Source organism: Humulus lupulus, chromosome 6, assembly GCF_963169125.1.
Source record: "Humulus lupulus chromosome 6, drHumLupu1.1, whole genome shotgun sequence".
NCBI lineage: Eukaryota > Viridiplantae > Streptophyta > Magnoliopsida > Rosales > Cannabaceae > Humulus > Humulus lupulus.
In genome coordinates, this window is record NC_084798.1 from 13738388 (window position 1) to 13747948 (window position 9561).

Here is a 9561-nt window from a genome sequence, read left to right on the forward strand (position 1 = left end):
AAGATGTTCTGGCTGGAGCATCCAGAGATTATACAGTGTCTGAGTTAGGCTTGTTGAGATACAAGGGGTGGATATGTGTTCCGTTAGACACTGGTTTGAGGCGAGAGATTCTGGATGAATCTCATACTACACTTTACTCTTTGCATCCAGGCACCACAAAGATGTATCAGGATGTGAGATCGTTGTATTGGTGGCCAGGGATGAAAAGAGATGTAGTAGAGTATGTGGCTAAGTGCTTGACATGTCAACAGGTCAAGGCTGAGCATCAGAGGTCGGCAGGGTTATTGCGGCCTCTGGATATCCCAGAATGGAAGTGGGAAGACATCACAATGGATTTTGTGGTGGGCTTACCCAGGACTGTTGGTCAGCATGATTCTATTTGGGTGATAGTGGATCACTACACCAAGTTAGCTCACTTCTTGCTAGTGAGGACTACTTATACAGTTGACCAGTATGCATATCTCTATGTGAGAGAGATAGTGCACCTCCATGAAGCGCCTAGGTCGATCGTGTCAGATCGGGACCCTACTTTTACTTCCAAGTTCTGGGGAAGTTTGCAAAAAGCCATGGGGACACAACTGAAGTTCAGTACTGCTTATCATCCTCAGATAGATGGGCAATCTGAGAGGACGATCTAGATATTGGAAGACATGTTGCGAGCATGTGTGCTGGACTTTGGTGAATCTTGGAGTAAGTATCTGCCTTTGATAGAGTTCTCCTACAAAAACAGTTATCAATCTACCATTGGAGTTGCACTTTATGAGATGCTGTATGGTAGGAAATGTAGATCTCCTATTCATTGGGATGAGACAGGTGAAAGGAGATACTTAGGTCCTGAAGCAGTTCAGAGGACCAGTGAGGCCATTGAGAAGATTAGAGCTAGAATGCTCGCTTCTGAGAGTAGACAGAAGAGCTATGCAGATCCCAAGCGTAGGAACGTGGAGTTCCAGGTGGGAGACTATGTCTTCCTTAGAGTTTCGCCATGGAAAGGGGTGAGAAGGTTTGGGAAGAAAGGCAAGCTAAGCCCCAGATTTGTAGCTCCATTTAAAATCCGGGAGAGGATTGGTCAGGTGGCTTACAGACTGGCTTTGCCTTCGGCGTTGTCTGCTGTGCATAATGTGTTTCATGTTTCAGCTCTTCGGAGGTATGTATCTGATGTGAATCATATTTTGAGTTATGAAGATCTGGAGCATGAGCCAGATCTCTCCTTTGAGAAGCAGCCAGTTCAGATACTTGACAGAAAAGATAAGGTCCTCAGGAATAAGACAATACCTTTGGTTAAGGTATTGTGGAGGAACAACAAGGTCGAGGAAGCGACTTGGGAGCTGGAGTCAGATATGCAGGATTAGTATCCCGAGCTGTTCAGGTAAATTTCGAGGACGAAATTTCTGTAAGGAGGGGAAAATTGTAATGCCCCGAATTGTCCGATATGGTTTAATGGCGGGATTAGTAGGTCGGGAGGGCCATACTTGCTTAATTATGCCATTAGTTGATAATATGCATGTATATGTGAATTATATTATGATATGATGCTATATGCGTGCATGTAGGTCCACATTTGAATATTATTTTGTTTTGATAATTTGGCCCGTTAAGGGTATATTTGTGTATTTGGGGGCATAATGTGGTTTATGAATGAGAATCCATTATTATGGAGATATATTCGAGCTATTCGGCATGAGACGGTCATATATAATGGATTAGCGGTTTTATCATAACGGGGTCAATTATTAGGTAATAGGAATGTTTATTCGATGATAAATTGGGAATATTTGAGATCAGGATGGAATTCTGGAAGTTTTGACTATAATGTCCCCGAGGGTGTTTTTGGGACCCCGAGCACTAGGTTTTATTTGAGATTACCTAAGCTTGAAGTAGCTTATCAGATAGAACGTACGTTAGAAAACCTCTCGTTCTCCCTTTCATTAGTTCGTTTTACCGTTTGAACCTTTTCAAAGAAATCTCAAGTTCTACGAGACGGAATCAAGCGAGGATCGAGGCATAGCGATCCTAGGAAAGATTAGAAGCTTCTTAACCGATGGATTTGACGGAAAACAACCTAATCGAAGGTAATCGAAGTTTAAGTTTTGAGTTTTCCGAGTTTCTAAGCTTTGAATTAGATTTTGTAAATCATTGAGTTTTTGGTTTGATTGAACCTTGGGTTTTGGAGCATTGGGAAGCTTGGGAACTTTGATTTGATGATTGGGGAATGTTTAGGTATGATTTTGGAGGCTTTGGAGTGTTAAAAATGTGTTTGGGAATGGCCCAGAGTTGGGGGCTGCGACCTTGTTCTTGGGGTGTCGCGGCCCTGCCTTGAAGAAGCAGGTGGGGCTCTTTGTGCCTGCTGGGCGCCGCGGCCCTGCCTTGAAGGGCGCCACGGCCCTTTCTTTAGGAAATTTTGGGGGCTGCGGCCCAAGGTGCTAGGGCCGCAACCCTTGCCAAGTTTTCACCCCGTTTGCATGTTTTGACCCCGGGAACTTAGTTATAGGCCTCGGGAGTGTTCCTACTACTTGGATTAGTTTGGATTGATGTCCCAGAAGCTAGATATTGGTTTGGAAACCTATTTTGATCATTATTATTAATGATGTCCTGTGTTTGGTTATGATTAGGTGACCGCTAAAGGACTAAAGGTTTATCGTTCTCAAGGGTCGTTCTTTTAATCGTTCTAGCTCGAATCTGAGATAAGAAAACAGTGTAAGAATACAACTACACCCTGTATATGTATATGACATGCATGATTGTTATTGAGGCATGTTGATTGATAAATGTGGACGTGGATTGCATATTATATGCTAGTGAATATTGTGTGTGTGTATATGGCACTGACTAGTCAGGAATACTGACCTAAAGGTCAGAGCCGGCATAAGCGTCCTGAACGTAGGGCCGAGTGAAGATTAGATCTAATCAATATTAGTGTTGAATGACTCTAAGGAATTAATGCTGGACCAACCCTAAGGTCGATGAACTTATAAGCGCTTGGCTAGTCTATGACTGGTTACTTAGAGTCAGGGCATAAGGCTTCGGTGACTGTTGTCACATGGCTAGGGAACGATGTTCCAGGGTTATGATTTTATGGTCATGAGGAAGGTTATGTTGGTGACTAATTACCATGCACCTATCCTGTTAAAGTTATGGAAGGTTCAGTTATCTGTTAAGCCCTGGTGACCCTATCGTCACATGGCTAGAGGGGGCTGTACCCACTTTTTGGACTTTTGCGACTGTCACCTATCTGTTTTGGACTGATAGTCCTGAATGATTATTATGATCATTGTTGATATAATATCATGCTTTATTGTGTTTTCTTGCTGAGCCTTGGCTTATGGGTGCTATGTGGTGCAGGTAAAGGGAAAGAAAAGCTCACCCAACCTTGAGTGGAGAGCTTAGGTGGTGATGTGTACATATGCGGCCGCTAGACCACCACGGCCAAGGAGTTCTCAGAGGAACTAGGGGGTTTACCCTATTTTGCTGCTTAGGTCGGCGGGGTTGTAAATTTGAAATAGTAGTGACCATTTTGTACTGTAAACAACTTGTAAATGTTTTGAATAGCTCATGAGCAGTTTATAATAAAATATATCCTTTCCTTTTTATTTGTTTTAGACCTTAACCTGTTGATTACACTTATAGCACATTTTTAACCAAAGGACTCGGATAGCGGGTCAAATTTCCAGTTCACCGTTCACCGTATCTGTTCTGGGGTAACCAGGGTGTTACATTTTTGTAAAGCTTCCGACTGTTCTCTCCCAAAAAGACTCAATTTTTAGGACTTTTCAGACACATTCATGTCCAAGTTCAAAGTATGCATTATTACACTCAGATTGATTCCCACCATATCTTCGAGTGACCAGGCGAAGACGTCCATGTTCTTTCTCAAGAATTTGATCAGTTCATTTTTCTTTTCAGCTCCAAGATTTTTTCCAGCTTTTACAACTCTTGAAGGTGTTTCTGGGTCGATACTGATTTTCTCGAGCTTCTCCACAGCTTGGAGCTTAGACATGTCCTCACCTAATTGTGGATCATTTTCGTCCTATTGGGCGAACTCTTTATTTCCTTCTTGATGTTCTTCTGTCCCACGGATAACTTCGATTAGGCGGGACTCCTCTCCTCCGTCGACTATGACCATTACCCGCTGTCCAGGTTGTGATTTTCCCTTCAAGGCAATGTTGTAGCATTCTCTGGCTGAGTGTTGGTCTCCTCTTACGGTGCATATACCAAAAGTTGAGGGGAACTTAATTGACAGGTGTCAGATCGAGGTAATGGCATAAAAAACCATCAGCGCGGTTCATCCCAAAATTGTGTTATACTCTACCAGACAATCGATTATGAAGAACTGAAGTATTTTAGTAATAGTTCGCGTATCACCCCCTAGCATGACCACCAGTCTGATTGTCCCTATGAACGCTATTCCTTCTCCTAAAAATCCGTACAGTGTCATTGAGGCCGCCTTAAGATCGGTTACGGATAATCCCATCTTTTCTAGGGTGGACCTGAAAAGTACATTTACTAAGCTCCCGTTATCAACCAATATCCTTCATACCTTTCGATTAGTGAGCTGAACGGTTACAACCAGCGGGTCATTATGAGGGAATTGAACATCGCTAGCATCTTCTTCCATGAAAATGATCGATTGTTTTTCCAACAGCTGTTGTTTTGATAATCGTTGCTCCGAGATATATTCTATACCGTTGTGAGTTTTCAGCTCCTGTATATACCTCTTTTGGGCTCCATTTCTCGTGATCGCCAAATGAGGTCCTCTGGAAATAGTAGTTATATCTCCTCCTACTATTGGAGGAGGGTCAACCCGGTTTTCCTGATCCATCTGATTCCTACGCAGGCCTATCGGAGTTTTCGGAGTTGGACGAGAATTCTGCCCAGCATAATGATTGGGAGCAACTCGGATTCAGGCGTACTAGGCTAATGGTCCAGCCTGAATTAGAGTTTCAATCTCATCCTTCATTGTCAACAATCATCAGTGTTATGGATGATGCCATTGTGGTATCGACAAAACTTAGAAGGATCTCTCTTTGCCCTTTCGTTCCTTAATGGCTATGGTTTCTTCCACGGAATGCGATTAGAGTTCGCTAGGAAAATATGTTCCCATGTATCCGTCAGGTCAGTGTAGATGGTATAAATGGGCTTGAATTTTTCCTCGGGCTTGTTCTTCTTTGTGTCGCTTTGGTCGCCCTCACCATTCACTTTCCTCTTATTATTTCCTGCTTGGTTATTCTGGGTAATAGGTTGAGTCGTAGCTGCAACATCTGTCACCATTCCAGTGGACTGAATAGAGGCCTGGTTGGTTCCTACGACGACAGATTGTGCCACATCATAGTTTATCCATTCCTGAGCCCGGGCCAAGAATTCATCTACACTTTCAACTCCGTTTCGCTCGAGCTCCTGCCATAAATCGCCTCCTAAAAGGATTCCCGTTCTCATTGCCATTAGCTTGGAGCTATCATAAACGTCTCTAGCTCGTGCTGCAACGTTGGTGAACCTGCTCAGATATGCTTTCAATGACTCACCAAGTTGCTGTTTTATGTTGCCCAATGAATCGGCCTCTATGCGAGTCTCCTTTGACGCTCAGAACGCTCTCTTAAACTCGGAAGACAACTTCTTCCACGAGCTGATTGAATGTTTTTTGTACTTTTTGAACCACTGTTTGGCTGGTCTGGTCAGAGTTGTGGGGAAAAAAAATACATATTAGGTCAAACCTAACATTGTGGGCCATCATCAGTGTATTGAACATGCCGAAGTGGTCGGATGGATCTGTGTTTCCATCAAACACATGCATGGTCGACATCATGAACCCATTAGGATACTGAGTTGTTGCAATGTTTGGGGAAAAAAGTTTGAGCTCCTCATCGTAATCAAAATCATCAGTTCCGTTTCCAGATAAGAGCTTATTCATTTTTCCTTTATCAAGGCCAATCGCTCGAGGGTTGGATGTTTTGTCTCTAGTATAGCTGGGAGTTGTTCACCAGCCCCTATCTTATTGTACACGTTTGATGGGTTGTTTTCCCTCCAAGTTCGAGCTTGGTTAGGTGGGACATTCCCATTGCCGCGTACGTTAGACGGGCCTCCCCTAAGTTGAGTATAACTCAAATCATCGTTGAGAGTTGGATACCTCCTTTGTGAATTCAAATGGTAACGCATGTCGAGATGTGGATCGGAACGAGGACTTTCCATGGAACTAAAATGATTCCAGAAGTCACTTTTAGAACTGCCTCCACGCTGGCTCCCCATCCAGTAACTTCCATTTGCGAAATGTACGACCCGCGACTGAGATTGTGGACTTGGATTATCAGCACGTGCTCGCGGGACGTAAATGTCCATTGATGGGGGAGGATTTCTCTTACTATTTCCATGAACTGGAGCATCTCTTTGTGGGCGCAGTGGTGTAGGATGTCTAACCAGTGATGGGGGATGTCCTATCGGTGAGACTATCCTCGTGCCATCAGGTCGGACTAAATTAACCCATCTCGGTTATACCTCAATCTCCTGAGTTCTCTGCGACTTTGGTTCTGATCGCGGATAGAGGGATTTTCCAGGGCGTTTTGCCTCTGTGAATTTGTCCCAGCTCGCCTTGCTGGGTTGTTGTGAACATTCCTTGGAATCTGGGTAGAAGGCACGGAGCTGGGAGTCGCAGTTCTGACCGATCGACTAACATGGGGATGATGGTTCCTGTGATGATTAGCTAATTGAGTACTCCGCTGATTTCGATCTGAAGGTACAAAGCTCGAAGTTGCAATTATGATAGAATGACTAAGATTGGGTTTGTTATTCCTGTAGGACCTATGGGACCCATTTTGCCTCTTTCCAACGTTAGCATCGGTCGCAAGAGAGGGTAACCGAGCCAGGACCTACTTGATCTGTTTGTTAGCCCGAGCGAGATGGCTACTTAATTGGGAATTCTCCATCTCGATCGCGGTTAGATATCCTGGATTAGGATTTGGTGGGAGTGATGCTAAACTCCTAGCATCGTCTTTGCCCACCTGTTGTTCTCCAGGACGTGGCTGAACGTCTGGGCCCTTTTTAGTGGGAACGTCTGTAGGATGTGCCCCTTGCCCATTAGGCTGCTCCATTTAATTGTCATGCATCGATCAAGTAACCACCATGATGAACGTTGAATGAAACTTGTAAAGGATTAAGCATTAATGAACTTTCAATGAAAGCACCAAACTGTTGACGCGGTTTTTCGCCAACAGTAGGGATTAAACTCAGATCCTGAGTACCAATCTAATCTCTAAATCATGGAACCACAAGAAATCAGCCCTTTCTAAAGTACTACATGGTCACGCCCTACCAAGCGCATTTGCGACCCTAGACTCGAAACCCCAATTCCAATTCCAAATTTCACGCTTTCTGAGCACTAGCGCAGTTGAACCAAGACCTTGCAAGGTCGCGCTTAGTCGCCAGAAACCCAAATATACTTAGAAACTAAAGTGTTGTTCCCTAATTCAACCATTACGATTTTCCTTGCAAACTCAGACCAAAAATTCGAGCCCAACGAGTTTTCCAACCGATTTCAAGTGCTTAAACCACCCTAAACTACTACCAAAATTCCCAAACAACATCAAAGCCACACTAAAACTCCTCAAAATACTAAATAGAATCCTTGAGTCTCAAACTCAAACTTTCTCCCAAACAAATCTAAGAATTACACTCAAATTCTAACACTTAGTAGCAATTATGACCCCAAATCATTTGTAAACCTGAATTTATCACTCATCAACCATTATCACTTAGCTAGACATCATTACTAATTGAAATAACCCAATAAAAATCTCAATTCTCTTCAAAATCTCATGAACAAATCTCAATTTAATTATTACATAATTACTCCACGTGCTCTCCCGACAAGCTAATCAAGGTACTAAGTTTCATAAGGAATTCTGGGACGTTACATGTATTGTAAAAGGGAAAACTATTTCCATTTGATTTAATCTAATTCTTTTTTAAAATTTAGAAGACAAAAGAAGTAAATAAAGTGGTAAGGATTTATTACTTGTCTTGTACAAATTTTAGAAAGTTGGAAAGTTGGGAAATGAGTGTGAATGGCCTATCATGGCCGAGTAGGAGATAGAGAGAGGAAGAGATTGAGGGGTCGATTAAGGATAGGGTGAGAGAGTGGCTTAGTTTCCAGTTTTGGCTTCTTGACTTATCCTTTTGGTTGGCACCATTACCTCAGTGTGATCTCAAGGCAAGAATCAAGGGAAATTAAGGTGGAAATTTTCCTTTCTCTCAATTACTCAGAGGGGTCGGTCACTAGGGTTGTATATAGAAAAAAAATAGAGCTTGAGTGCTCCATATTGGTAGCTAGCCGACTGTATAGAGAGAAACAAAGAGAGAGGGCACGATATTGATATATGGAGATGTGTTGATTTGAGTTTATGTTGTTAAGACATGATATTGATACATGGAGATATGCTAATTTTTATAGGTTGTTAGATGGTGGGTTTCAGCCAACATGTGTATAGGCCTTAGTTTATATATTTATGTTGCCATGTTCACATTGTATATGGATAAGATATTTTTAATTAAAGGCTTGATGGGTTTGAATTGGAAAATGAAATAGAGGTCGGAAGATGGTGTAAGTTTTGGCTAGCACATGTTTTAGGTTCTTGTTGTTGTTTCTTTTGAGTATTGATTAGCATGCATATGGATTTGAGTGTATGGTTATGTTGTATTAATAGAATGCAAGCTAAGGTGTATTTGTGCATATTGGAATTGTTTTTATCTTAGTTAATGCTCTATCAACATGATTATCATTTTTGAAATATAAGAACCATGTTTGGACTTGATTTTAATTTTTAAAAGGATTTATTTTAGAATGTTGTTTTACCTTTGAAACATGATGTTTTGAGTGATTAAAAATGAAGGAAATGAAAATGGAAGTGTGTATGGGGTTTCGGCCTAGTGCTTTATTTAATTAACTTTGCTAATTTGAATTGAGTATTTTATGAAATTAATTAAGTTTGTCAAAATTAATTTTTTGTTGAGAAATAGAAAAAAATGTTGTCATTTTTATCTCAATTTATATAATAAATGGGAAATTACTATTTTGGTGCAGATATAGCTAAATGACGAGTTTAAAAAAATACCTTTTTTTGAAATAAAGTTTGAGAATGAAATTTTGTGAATTTAAGGGTAATATAGTGATATTAATCAAGTTTATAAATTATTCATTACTGGCTGATTTTTTTTAAAAAAAAGTAACAATAAAATAAAGAAATAGAATTTACCAACTGCAAAGGCGAATTTTAAGAACTGTCCCACATATGCATGTTACATGCAAGTCAATTTTTATGTTCAAAATTACGCTATTTGATCAAGTGCATGATCCTTGTTTTGAGACTGTTGAGTTACCCTTAGTATATTTGTTATTATTCTTTAATAAGTTTATGTGAGATTATTGTATGAATGAATTTGTGATGCAACCTGTGCCACTTGTGCATGACCCGTGCACACTTGAGGTATGTCTATAGGTGTGTTTGATTGACTTTTCTATGCTCTTCGTGAAAGCTATCTCATCTTTAAATTGCTTGGAGTTGAGGTAAGGAAGTTAGC